Source organism: Ictidomys tridecemlineatus, chromosome 5, assembly GCF_052094955.1.
Source record: "Ictidomys tridecemlineatus isolate mIctTri1 chromosome 5, mIctTri1.hap1, whole genome shotgun sequence".
Lineage (NCBI taxonomy): Eukaryota > Metazoa > Chordata > Mammalia > Rodentia > Sciuridae > Ictidomys > Ictidomys tridecemlineatus.
The window spans coordinates 94,352,589-94,366,784 of NC_135481.1; the positions used below are offsets into that span (position 1 = coordinate 94,352,589).

Consider the following 14,196-nt stretch of genomic DNA (forward strand, 5'->3'; position numbering starts at 1 on the left):
TATGCACTACTGCTCCCTGCTTTGCGAACCAAAATGCCTGGCTGGAAAGACTTCTGACTGACAGTTTCTTTTTGTAGGTATAGATTTTGTTTCTTCTTGGGTCAGTATTTGTTATTCATGTTTTTCTTCTAGGAATTTGTTGATTTCATCTAACTTGTCTAATTTGGTGGCTGCTGTAGTTTAAATATGATTTGTTTCTTCTGATTCCATCTTGAAGTTTAATCCCCATTATGAGGTATTAAGAGAGTGGAAGCTGTGCTGTTTCCAGGCAGGCCTTTGGTTGATGATTAGGTTTAGATAAGGTCATCAAAGTGAGCCCCTATGGTTGAATACTAGTGGTGGTTTTATAGAAGAGGGAAGAAGGCCAGGACACACCCATTTGCTCCTCTCAGGACTCTGTGAGGAAGAAGGCCATTATCAGATGAAGCCCCTCAACCTTGGACCAGAACCTTGAGCTAAAATAAGCCTCTTTTCTTTATAATATGCCCAAATTTGATATTGTGTTACTAGTAACAGAACATGGACTAAAATGGTGGTATATAGTTGTTATTGTTTTTTTTTTTTTCCCCCATATTATACTTTTTTCCTGTAGGGTCAGTAGTTGATGTTTCCTCTTTTATTTGTGATTTTTATAAATGGGAATTTTGGGGATAATTATTTTTATTGGTCAATCTAAATAAAGGTTTGTCATTTATTTATTTTTTTCACCAAACCAATTTTGGTTTCAATGATTTTTTTCATTGTTGGTTTTCTGTTTTTAATTTCATTGGATTTTACCCTAAACTTTTTCTTCTTCTACTTGCTGTAGGTTTAGTTTAGTCTTCAGTTTCTTACATAGAAACAAGTTGACATCGTTTTATTTTCTAACAGGACCTACTGTAAAACACTCTCTACTCATTGTGTTAGCTGTATCTCATAAGTTTTGACATGCTGTACTTTTGTTTTCATTTAGGTTCAAAATATTTCTTAATTTTGCTTATGATTATTTTCTTTGACATGATATGGGTGGTTTAGAAATTATTATTTAATTTCCAAGTATTTGGAGGTTTTCTCCAAATTTCTTTTATTGTGTTTCAGTCCTTCTAAATTTATTGAAACTTGTTTTGTGACATTAGAAATAGTTTATCCTGGACCTTAAAAAAATGAGAATTCTTCTGCTGTTGTCAGATGAAGTGTCCTGCAGCTGTCAGTTAGGTCAGTGTGGATAATAGTGCTTATAACCTTTCTGACTTCTTGGCTGTTGTTGTATCAGTTATTTAGAGTAGGGTGTTGAGGTCTTCAGTCACTAATGGATTCTCTCTTCTTTTACTTTGGTACTTTTGTTTCATTTGTTTTAGAGTTTTGTTAGATTACATATGTTCATCATTATTACATCTCCTTGACAAATTTTTATTTTTTTAAATTTTTTTATTGGTTGTTCAAAACATTACATAGCTCTTGACATATCATATTTCATACTTTAGATTCAAATGGGTTATAAACTCCCATTTTTTACCCATATACAGATTGCAGAATCACATCGGTTACACATCCACATTTTTACATAATGCCATATTAGTAACTGTTGTATTTTGCCACCTTTCCCCTTTTTAGCATCATAAATTGTCCTCCTTTTTTTTCTAGTGTTTTTTTTTTCTTTGTCTTAAAGTATGTTTTGTCTAATAATAGCATCACTGCTCCAGTGCACCTTCCCTTCCTCTCCCCTCCTTTTTTGTAGTGCTAGGGATAGAGCCCATGGCCTTCCACGAGCCAAGTATGCGCTCACCACTGAGCTATACCTACAGCCCCCAGCTTTTTTATGGTTACTATTTATGGTGTGTGTCTTCCCATCTTAGAGGGCTATTATGTTAGTCATGTGTCAGCTGAAAAATGTTATAGTATAATCTTTTTACATATTTGAAGTTTGACACATTTTAAATTTTTAAAAAATATTTATTTTTTACAAGTAGTTGAACACAATATCTTTATTTTGTTTATTTTTATGTGAGGGCCTTGCACGTACTAGACGAATGCTCTACTGCTGAGCCACAATCCCAGCCCCTTTAAATTTTTTATTATATGCACAGTGATAGTTCAGTAAAAAGAGAATTCTTGTGAAATTGTCATACAGTTTTAAACTATCATGTATGTGTTCAGGTTTGGAATTAGAACACATGTAGATTCTTGTGACTTCTACCACAGTGAGGATTCAGAAGAACCCCTCACCTCTGAAAACCTCCTTTATGCTACTGCTGTATAGTCACCTCTCTCAACTACAGCTCTTAGCAGCCATGGAGCAGTTCCCCATTCCCACAGTGTTTGCTCTTGAGACTGCCCTTTAACTTAATGAAATAGAATGTCATAAATGAAGTTATTCAGTATGTAATCTTCAAAAACTGGCCTCTTCCTCTTAGCTTACCTTTGAGAGTCATCCAAGTGTTTGTGTTATCAGAAGTTCATTCCTTTTTTTTTGGGGGGGGGGAGAGAGAGAGGAAGGGAGGGAGGGGGGAGGGAGAGGGGGAGGGAGGGAGAGAGAGAATTTTTTAATATTTATTTTTTAGTTTTCGGTGGACACAACATCTTTGTTGGTATGTGGTGCTGAGGATTGAACCGGGCCGCACACATGCCAGGCGAGCGTGTTACCGCTTGAGCCACATCCCCAGCCCCAGAAGTTCATTCCTTTTTATTGCTGGATATTTCACTGTGTGGTTGTACCAATTTGTGTATATAATCACCTGTTGAAGGGTACTTTGAGTTATTTTAAGTTCAGACCAATCATCAATAAAACTGCTGTAAACATTTGTGTTTAGGTTTTCCTGTAAAAATGAGGTTGTTTGTTTGTTTCCCTCACTGTGTTGGGGATTAAACCCAGGGCCCCAGGCATGCTCAGCAAGCACTCTACCACTGAGATATACCCCTCAGCCCTTTAAGTTTTCCTTTCTCTAGAATAGATACTTGGGTATGTGATTTTGAGTCAAAGGGTAAGTGTTTTATAGAAAACTGCCAAGGCATTTTTAAGAGTGATATGTCAGCCAGGTGTGATGGTGCATGCCTGTACTCCCAGCAGCTTGGGAAGCTGAGGCAGGAGGATCCGAAGTCCAGAGCCAACCTCAGCAAAAGTGAGGTGCTAAGCAACTCAGTGAGGCCCTGTCTCAAAATAAAATACAAAATAGGGCTGGGGGTGTGGCTCAGTGGTCGAGTGCCCTTGAGTTCAATTCTCCTGTATGGCCACTGCCCCCACCCTCCTACCAAAGGAGTGGTGTGTTGTCTACTCACCAGTGATGTTTGAGAGCTCTAGCTGCTTCCCATACTTGCTTCCTCTTGGTATTGCTAGTATTTTTTTTTTTAATTTAACAATTCTAATAGATTTATAGCAGTTTTTTATGGCTTTAATTTGCATTTATCCAATGGCTTATAATTTTAAATATTTTTCATCCTTTGTCCTCTTGGGTAAAGTGTCCTCTTTAAGCTTTAAATTTTCTGTGTTAATTATTCCTGAGAAAAATTACTTTAAGTACACTGAACATAATCTTTTCCTGATAGCAGAGGTCATAGCATACACTATAATTGTTATATGGGCTTGGAATTACAGGGATGCTTTCAAGGACTGTTTGGTATTGTGAGGCTGTGTTGGGCTTTCTCTGGCATTGTTCTGCTGATGGCGTGCCTGATTCTGGCTGCCATCCCACTTCCCATTCCGTTTCTGGTTTACAGCTTTTATGAATAAGCCTGTTAGAACTGTTTGAAAAAGAAGAGTGGAGAGCTTCTCACTAAATGCCCCAAGAGCTCTTTTCTAAAGTACTTCAATTCTCTAATATCTGTTTTAGTGCTTCTCAAACTGGGGTCATGGAGTTCATATGAGGGGTCTGTGGTTGTGCATCTTAGAGGTACCATGCATTTCCTGTGGGCTGAGTAAACAATATGCCTTGTAGTATGTGCTCAATATTTTTCAAAAGTATGAGGGTGCTGTTGAGCAACCCTGATTTTTTGTAGGTTTTTCTTGATGTGATTTGTCCTTTAGCTTTTTTGCTTCTTTACTTTTTCTCAGCCTTGACATGGTCATTAGAATTTGTCAGATGGAATGTTCCTGATAAGCAAGGAATTGAGAACATGAGGGAGGGTACTGTAGATTGTGCTGCCTCACCATAGGTTAGCAAATGATTTTTATAAGGCTTAGGTTAGTTTTTGATGAAGGTATATTTTTGTTGAAAAGTCTTTTGTGAAAGTTGGAATACTTTCAATCTCTTCTAATTCTTCAAGTGAGAAGGCCTGTATGAATAATTATTAGCATTAATCTAAAAGGTGAAAAGAAAAAGTATATTCTTCAAGTCGTGAGTGCATGTAAGAAATGTTTAAATCATGGGTCATGGAACTCATTGTTTCCCGTGCTCATCATCTCATTGTGTTTGTGTTTTTTCTGTGTTTGTGTGTGTGTTTGGTACTAGGTATTGAATCCAAGATGGCCAGCATCTGATTGGGGGATTCCTTCTGCCCAGAGGAATCCAAGCCACCCTAAATAGCCACCCTAAATCTTAATATCTCAAATAATTAACAAATAATAACACACAAACACTCAGAAATATATTTACAAAAGCAAAGCCCCTAATAGATCTAGTCCACATGGGTTCTTGAACTAGACAAAGATAAAATAGCTTTGGTGGTTTATCTAAGGGGGTGCATCAGAGGTTTCCAGGGCATAGTCTTGCTTTGTGATGTCTTGTAGCAGATTTATTGACATCTTAGCAGGTCACACCCATCTCAGGTACTTTGTGGGATCTTAGAGCTTGAGGGGGAAGTTCACCAGCATCAGGTGGTCAGTCCCTTTGGGGGATGCCCCAGGGAGTTCCCAGAGTTAGACTTATCCCTTCAGGAGGCTACTATGCACAACATAGTCCACAAGCCCAGGTCTAAGGGCTGGGTGGCAAAAGGCCTGAGACCTAGGCTTTAAAAAAAAAAAAAAAAAAAAGGAAAGGAAAAAAGCTTTATTTTAAGATAAGGTCTCACTAAGTTGCCCAGGTGGGCCTTGAACTTGTGATACTCATGCCTCAGCCTTCCAAGTAAGTAGCTGGAATTAGAGGCATGTGCCACTGCACCTGGCCATTTTGATAGATTAATTAGAAATAAAACTTGTTTAATAGAAGATTATAAAAATAGAAAAAGAGACTATTTTTATGTATGTAAATTATAAGCACAACTTCTACTTAGTGTTATTGATCGGATTCACTTAATATTTAAAGGACTTTCCTGCTTTGCCTGCCTCATACTGTCAAACAAGTTCTTGTTTGAAGAATATGTAATTATATCATAGTACGCTAATTTGCTATGCAAATACCATCTCTTAAATTATCAGTCTAACAGCTTTATTTTCCTCAGTTATTTTTGGTTCTCATTTCAGGATGTGAAATAGGATAGCAGTTCCTTCTATGTTAATAGAAATTATTTAAATACAAAATAAAATATAAAAGGATTATTGATATACTAAATTATTTTAACCCTAATTTTATTTATGATGTATTTAGAGTTGTTATTTGTTTCTGGGATCCTTTTTGTCCCATTTATTTAAAATTTCAGATTTCTTCTTGATGGTTTGTTAAAAATGAAAACCTGTCAATATATTTAAAAAATGTACAGAGATCTAAAATAAATTGCTGTTCAGGTCTTGGTAGAAGTAATCCTTTAGCCTAGAGAGAATATTTTTCATTTATAGTAGTACAGATGCGGCTGTGGCTGTGGTTCTTTGTTACTTCTTAGTTATATGATTTTTTTTTTGAGAAAGAGAGATCATTTTTTAATATTTATTTTTTAGTTTTCGGTAGACACAACATCTTCACTTTATTTTTATGTGGTGCTGAGTGTCGAGCCCAGCGCCCTGCACATGCCAGGCGAGTGCGCTACTGCTTGAGCCACATCCCTAGCCCCATGTTATATGATTTTTAATATCCTTGTGTTCTCATAGGACTCCTCTAGCATTCTACTGCATGTTAATGTTCTTTATATTTCATTCCACAGTGTCATTTCTTGAAGGCAGGAATCATTTCTTTATTTCTCCTATCATAATACATTCCCTGTATTAAATAGCCAGAAAATGTTGATTGCCTCCATGTTTTGTAGAAGACTTAAGTGTTAAGATCCCAGAAGTTCTGACTTGTTACATATTCCCCTTTCCTCTGATATAGGATGAAGGTGAAATTTCTTGAAAAATATAACATTGTGTCTTGGTTGATGATCTTGAAATTGTGTAGCTATCTCTGACATCCTTTGAAAAAATGTACGTCAGAATGATGAATTTTGTCCAATTTTAACTGCTGATGGTATGGTTAATATTATTCAAAAATTAGAAGATATAATCAGTAGAATAGAGGAAAGGGACCAAGAGGAGGGAAGAGGGAAGGGAAAGGGGAAGCACTGGAGAATGATATTGGCTAAATTATGTTGTTATGATGTATGAATTTATGAATATGTAACATCTAATCCTGCCATTATGTACAACTACAATGCAACATAAAAATATGGAAAAGTAAATAAAAATTGGAAGATCTGGAATTGGGACATTTATCAGTGTAGCTCATTTTATCCTAAGAATGACATTATATGAAATTAAAATTCAAAAATATCAACTAGATGGGCATGATGAAATTTTCTGGTAGGGGTACCTATTCGGGTTTGATGCTAAACCTGGTTGTATTATTGGAGTCACTTTTAAGTGTTTTATGAGTAATTTGCTGGCCTATTCTTCCAAGTTGATTATGCTGAAAAATGTCTTAAGATGCTGATTATATTGACTATCTTATATATTTTCAATTGTAGAGGCAGGTATATAATAAATTTATTGGATGACACATTGGGTTTTCTTATTTATAAACACTTAAACATTTTGTAGTTTATATATCAGTTTGGAGAAGCTAATTATAGTTATGGTAGTTGCCAAAGGTGCTCAATACTGTAAGTTTCAAATACTTTTCTTTTTATTGAGGTCAAAACCCCAATGAAATCGTCCTTGAATTGAATTTAGGATGTCTTTAATTATAAAACACACCAATATTTTATGTATCATTAAGAATAAAAATGCAGCCCTCTAGGATTACTGGGATGCCACTGATTATAAGATACATATTGATTGCACTCAGGTTAAGATGAAGAAAAAGGCAAATTTTAGAGCCATACAAAATACGGTTGCTGCCTTGGCACAGTTAATTTATTTAGAATATAACTTGGGACCTCTAGCTTTTCTGGAAATAACATATGAGAGGCATTCATTTGAACTCTGGCTTAATATTTTGATACATTTTGTAATCAATGTCTTACCTTTTTTTACCCTCTCCCATGAGACAGGTCTTGTTTTGTTGCCCAGGCTGATCTCGAGCTCCTGAGCTCAAGTGATCTTCCTGCCTCATTCTCTGCAGTAACTGAGACCATAAGCATATGCCACTGTGCCTGGCTAGTGTGACTCACTTTAAGAAGATATAAAAATGTTCAAGGAATTATCATCTTTGTAGATGAATTTGAGTGCTTTTTGAGGGCTGACCAAAGAAAATGGGTGTGAGGGGGAACCAGACTGTGCTCCATATAACTGGAGTCTTTGTCCTGTGTGGCCTCCATAAACAGTTTCATAATGTTCCTTCTCTTTTTACGAATCACTCGCCCTCCTAGTTTATTGTCTTAAAAACCCTTTTCTCACCGCTGGAGATGTAGCTCAGCATCAGAGCGCTTGCCTAGTGTCCCTAAGGTCCTGGGTTCTATCCCAGTAAGGACACCAAAACCAGAAAATGATTTTCTCATTCTTGATTCTGTCCCAAACTACTGGTTGTCTCTCTTTCCTTCCCCAAGTACCACCTGTTTCTTCTTTCTGAGCCTTGCCTGGGTCACTTGGAGACATTTCCTCATCTTAGTTATTTATTAATCAGTTCTCTGTGTGAAATTTGTGTCCCTAACATTCTGCAGAGGCTGCTGTCTCCTAGGAACTTAGTAGCTTTCTAAGTTCCTCATTTGTTAAAACTCATCTTTACTGTTCTCTAATATTTGACTCTGTAGCTTTCTCTGTCCCCATCTGTGTCACTGTGGCTATAGAAGTTTCTTTTGTAAATTTCTTTTCTTTTAAAAAAATTTTAAAAATTTATTCTACTTAGTTATCATTACCACAGATGTATTTCAACTCATTGTACACAAGTGGAGCAGAACTTCTCTTTTTTCTGGCTGTGCACCAGAGTCATGCTGTTTGTGCAATCATACATGTGATGTACATAGGGTAATAATATCCATCTCATTCCACCATCCTTTCCACCCTTACATTCTCTCCCCTCCTCTTACTCCCTTCTGCCCACCCAAGGTTTCTCCATTCTTCCCTGGTACGCCTTTCCCCTTGACATTATGGATCAGCATCCACATATCAGAGAAAACGTTTGGCTTTTCTTTTGTTTCTTTCTTTTTTTTTGTTTCTTTGCCTATCTTGCAATCCTGTGATAGCCATATTTTCCCCAATTTCATCTATTCTGTAATTGAAAGTATTAAAAGATGAAAATAATGCTTTATAAATCTTGTCAATTCCAGTATAATAATTACTTCCATATTTTTGAGTATTTGCAGTCTTAGTTGACCATACCACTTTTAATTTTATAACTAGTTGTAAACTTGATGTTTTTATTATTTTCCACTTTGACTTGTTATCAACTCTTTTTCCAGGTCTGCATAGTCTTTATTATTGTCCTATTAAACAACAATAAGCTATAGGTTATAGTTTTGATGCACTATGATTTTATATAACATTTATCTTTTATAATTGACTTTTTTACAGATTCTTTATCTGTTTTTAAGACATTTTTAGTGCATCTTTTCAATTTAACCATTTGCTTCTGTTGCATTATTTACACAAGATGCAGTTCTAGGAGTGCCATTGGTCTCTTGTCCGCAGGTTATGAGCACTTTGGTAAGCATTACTGGCTTTTAAATTGCTATCCAAGTTTACAGGGCCAGACACAATTTTAATCCAGGCTTACTTCTGGTAAGTGTACAAAATACTTTATTTTTGATATGATTTAATAATTCTAAAGTAATGGCAACTTCGTGTTTGCTTTAATGTTCTTTTTTGTTTGTTTATTTGTTTAATCTAAGAGGGTGTTTCCTCATAGGATTAGTGTTGAATTTGTATTTCCTAATGAATTCTGTCCCTGTTCTATACCCATTTGTATTTCTAGTACAAAAGCCCTAACAGAGAAATCTACTTTAGATTATATAATTTCTAAATTATCTTCTTTTAAAACCAAACGTGTAGAGATACTCCCACTTATTCACAGTCTGATGTCATTTGCCAGTGTGATGGCTTAATTCTTGTAAAATTTCTACTCCTACATGAACTCTCTTCCACTCTTCATTATGTAGAGTTGAAGGAAAACCTAGTAAATTTTTCTTTGTTTTTGTTGTTAATGACAGCACAAGTCACTCTGATACATATAATAATTTGAGGAAATTTTTCTTTTCAAATTGTACCTAATATTATTCCTGCCTTTGATTTTCATTTGAAAATGTTTTTAGCATGGAAGATAAAACTTAAGTAATTTAGATGTCATACGATAATTCTGATCAATGAAAAATGACTTTCAGGACCCTGGTATAACATTTATGTTGACAGTAATTAAGAGACACATCTTTCTGTGTTAACTAACCCTAACCAATTGGTGTGTAACACAGTTTCTTGGTAGTTTATATTTGAATTTCGTTGTTATTAAATAAATAAATTACAATGACCTGCAGTCTCTTTCTATAGCATGGATCTAATAATTGATCAATTTTTGTCATAAACTGACTTTGCTCATTTTGAAATCATTATTGAACATCTCACTCCTTCAACTTTCTTTCACTTCCTATAGCCTCTCACTCTCTACTCAAATTGTGGGTATTCCCTAAAGTTCCTTCCATACTTGCCATCTACTTTTTATGTATTCTTTTTGGCGAGCTCAGTCTTCTTTCACTTTAAGTTATACCGGACCTTCCTTAGGCTACAACTCAGCACTCCCTAGCCCTCCTTATCTTTCTCTTAACAGCCAAAGGTCTCGATTTTCAACTCCCTCTAGGGTGTGTGGTTTTACTGCAAATTCAAGAACTCAAGAGTCTTCTGGGGCCTTGCCAACAATGTTGATGAGCAAAAGCAGGCCTTTGGGTAAAAAAAGAGGACTTTTTTTTTAACTGTAAAGAAATGACAGGGTAAGTGGGATGATAAATGGAAGCCGGCATAAGCCCAGGGTCAGGAGGACAGTCTTGGTGATGTTAGAGGCGGGAGAGTGCAGGCCTTTTGCTCTAGTCACCATTGCTGCCATATTGAGAGTGCTAACCTCAAAATTTCATATCCCCTGGGTTCTCAGTAGAAGCTGGGGTTCTGATTTGCATCTTACATCCCTGATTTTAAAAGTTGATTGAATTTTTATATAATACTTGTGGGCTAAAGACAGTGTGCTGTGGGGCAAGATTGGTTTATAGGCTCTTCTTGTCATGACAGCGCTTCACGTTCATCATGTCATCTACCATTCCCTTCTCTCCCATTACTCTGCTTTGTTTCTTTCTTCATATTCCTTCATGTAATAGTAGAACCATTCATCTGTTTATTTTAACTAGGAACTTCCAAATCCTCATTGATACCTCCTTACTTCATTACTTTTTTATTTTGGAGAGTGATCTGGGTCAAGGGAAAGGATTCTTATGATTTAAAGGAGATTTGTACATGTCTATAGACAGAAGAGAAGATGCCAAAGAGATCTTAGAGAATGGAGAGGGAGAGGAGGAGAGGAAATAAAATGGATGGAACATGGCAGGGTCATTATTGGGTTTGGTAACTGGGGTATAGAATCCAGCTGCAGACTTCCATGATCTGATGCTGATCTACCCTTACTATTTTTATTTTCCAGAATTATGTTTTGATTTGAAGTAATTATTTTTATTTCTTGTGGATGTCATATTTCCTTGAATTTCTTGGGGAAATTGATTATGCTTTTGATAACATGGTAATTATTTTCCCATGTTAACTCTTTTTCCTTAGGTATTCTTGAATTCAATATTTTGTTTCCATTTGCTGATTTTCTTGGAATGCTAGTAATTATTCATCATAGATTTATTTGTAGTAAATGGTAGGTTCAGTTTGTTGCAGAGACTCAAGTGGTAGCACCTATCATTACAAGAAACCATGATGGTTGGATAGGGTGGAATTTCCTGTAAGATGCACGGGTTCATTACTGAATACAGGTACACTCTAAATTTACTCTTAGAATTTCTGGAACATTGTCTAGCTTTTCTAGTACCAAGGATCACTGTGACCTTCAACCTTCACTGGGGTTGGTGCCACCTATAACCTCTTAGAGTGGGCACTAAGGTCGGTGTCTTTCTATTTAATTTCCTGGCTCATCCATCATTCAAGGCTACTTCTTCCAGAATCTGCTGACCCTGTTTTTTTGTTTGTTTGTTTGTTTTGTTTTTTTTTAAAGGTTAGGCTAGGAAAATTTATTTGAAGATCCATCTTCTTATACATATTAAGCTTGTCTTCAGTTTTTCAGTGTGCTTTCAGAATTTTATTACAGGACTTCCAAGATCATTCAGCTCTTAGGAAGGACAAGTATCCTTTTTTATGTTAATAAGATAACTGATAGTTGAAAGACTGTATCCAGCTTCAAGATGGATACCAGTTGCTAAGGGAATGAACCATGTACTTAGAAGTCTAGAACTTTTTTTTCCCCACCTCCAGAGTGGGGATTGTTTATCATCTATGGCCAGTGATTTAATCATACATGCTTATGGGACAAAGTCTCCATCCTCCATTAAAAAAAAAAAAAAAAAAAAAAAAGAAAATCCCTAAAAGATAGGGTTTAGTGAACTTCTGAGCTGATGAACACTTGGAGGTTTTGGGAGAGTGGTATGCCTGAAGAGAGCATCCCTGCCATTTCATACCTCACCCTGTGCATCTCTCCCATTTGTCTGTTCCTCAATTATCCTTTCAGTAGAACAGTTAAGTAAGTAGCTTCTTGAGTTCTGTAAACCATTTTTAAAAAATTAGTGAATCTGAAGAGGGAGGTCATAGGACCCTCCGGTTTATAGCCTCTCCATCAGAAGTAGAGAGGCCTTTCTTCACAGTTGGCATCTGAAGAGGGATCAGTCTTGGGACCACAGCCTTAATTTGTGGGCTCTTAAGCTAACTCCAGGTAGACAATGAGCGTTAAATTAAATTGCAGGATGGATGCCAGGTAGTTGATATCTGCCAAGAACTGGTGAATTGATTGGAATGGGAATAACTCCTGCAACATATGATGTTAGTGTTCATTGGTGGGAGAAACAACGTTTCTTTTTTTAGCTAGTCTAGTAGTTAAGGTTTAGGGGTTGTGTGTGTGTGTGTATGTGTGTGTGTAATACATACAGTTATGTGTAGAAGAGATTGAGATTCATTTGATTTCAAAGAAAAAATGGCTCAGGCATTCAAAGCTGGCAAGTCAGAAATCTGTAGGGCAGCCTGGTAAGTTGGAAGCTCAGGCAGTTGACAGGACAGACTTAAGCGGAATTCTTTCAGGAGACCCTTTTGTTTTGCTCATTAGGCCTTTCAACTGATTGGATGAGTGCCACCCACATCACTGGGGATTATTATTATTTAATATCAAAATACAAAATACTTGCACAGCAACACCCAGGATTAGTGTTTTGTCTTTTCCTTCTTGTGCTGGGGATTGAACCCAGAACCTGGCACATGCTAAGCACTCCCTTTATCACTGAGTATTTGATTAAGTAATTGAGTACTGAAGTCTCACCAACTTAACACATAAAACTATTCTTCATACCCAGTGCTGGCTTAACTGTGTAATTATATGTAACATATAGAGTTTAGATACTGATGCCAATGTCATCAAGCACCCCAAAACAGCTCTATGCTGGTGATGATATAGCATACATGTGGTCTGTGTGTTTATCCAGTTTGCCTGAGAAGGCCATCCTCCTCTATTTTGATTAGTTAAATAGGACAGTTACAATTTGAGCCTGTTTCCTTGATACTTATTTTTAGTGAGAAGAGCTGTTTATTGGCTGAATTTCAAGAATTTTATAAAGAACTTGATTATTTAGAATTCAGGCCAAATGCACAGTTGTTACTGTAGAGAGGAAAGCAAACATTGCATTCTGATTTATTCAGTATGCTCTGAAGGAAAGAATGGAGAATTCATGTAGCAAAATTATGGCTTAATAAATTCAATGGCTGTTAGGCTGATACACTTAGTACATGCCCTTGAGAATGAAAACTAATGGTTTGCTGAAATCTCTCTCTAGTGTATTCTGTAGCAGTTCATTTTTTCTGTTAACCTGTATAATTGCTTCTTATGTAAGTAAAGATGTCACCTCTGCTTAAAATGAAAATCTCTTCTATGCGTTATGGAATTGCTCTTTTTGCAATAGTGCTGTTAGAAAGCAAACAAAATGAATTAGAGCTGAATCAGCTAGAACTGTCACTTGATGTCTCTATGTAACTTACCATCTGTTTTAAAGATTTTGTACATACTGTTACCATATAAAATATGGTCCATAGTAGTCTAAATTCTAAACACTGTTATATAACATTTAAGCCCAAGAAATATAGTATCTTTGGTACCAAATTGCAATATATGGCTCATAATTTTTTTTTCCAAATTGTTAAATTCTGTTAAATTCAAATGGCATGAAGAACTTTGCTTTGAGGGTGGTGACTAAGCTTCTAGGTACTTTTCTCTAACTGTGGCAGTGCCAGATCAGCAAATGGTGACTCTAGTGCTGAGCCTTCTACTTGCAAGAGGTTATTTTTTTGTTTGTATGCTTTAAGTCCAGTTATATTGATCCAAAAAGCTTAATTTTTTGGTCAAAAGTTATACTTTTATAACATATACATAGTAAATGTTTTATATATGTATAGTATATTTGAACAAATTGATAGTCCAGTTGGTATGAGCCTCAGGGAAGTAATCCATCTGTCCCTGCAGCTCACAAAACAGACATTTTATATATATATGTGTGTGTGTGTGTGTGTGTGTGTGTGTGTGTGTGTGTGTGTGTGTATTTTTTTTTGCATTTTCTTTATATACATAATTTTTTATTTTCTTTATTTTCCTTTTGAAAAACCACAGTATGGATGATACCTTCTCAAATGTTTTAACGGGACTTTGTGAATTTCAGTACCTTCAATAAATAACAAATAAGATCTGCTGCTTTGTTTTGTATTTTCCCTGG

The 14,196-nt window shown here is 36.0% G+C and overlaps 1 protein-coding gene across 17 annotated transcripts in view; it reads left to right on the forward strand.

The window, feature by feature from the left end:
* Positions 1-14,196, forward strand: part of Sipa1l1 (signal induced proliferation associated 1 like 1) — a 355,619-nt gene that overhangs the window by 149,630 nt on the left and 191,793 nt on the right. The window lies entirely within an intron of this gene.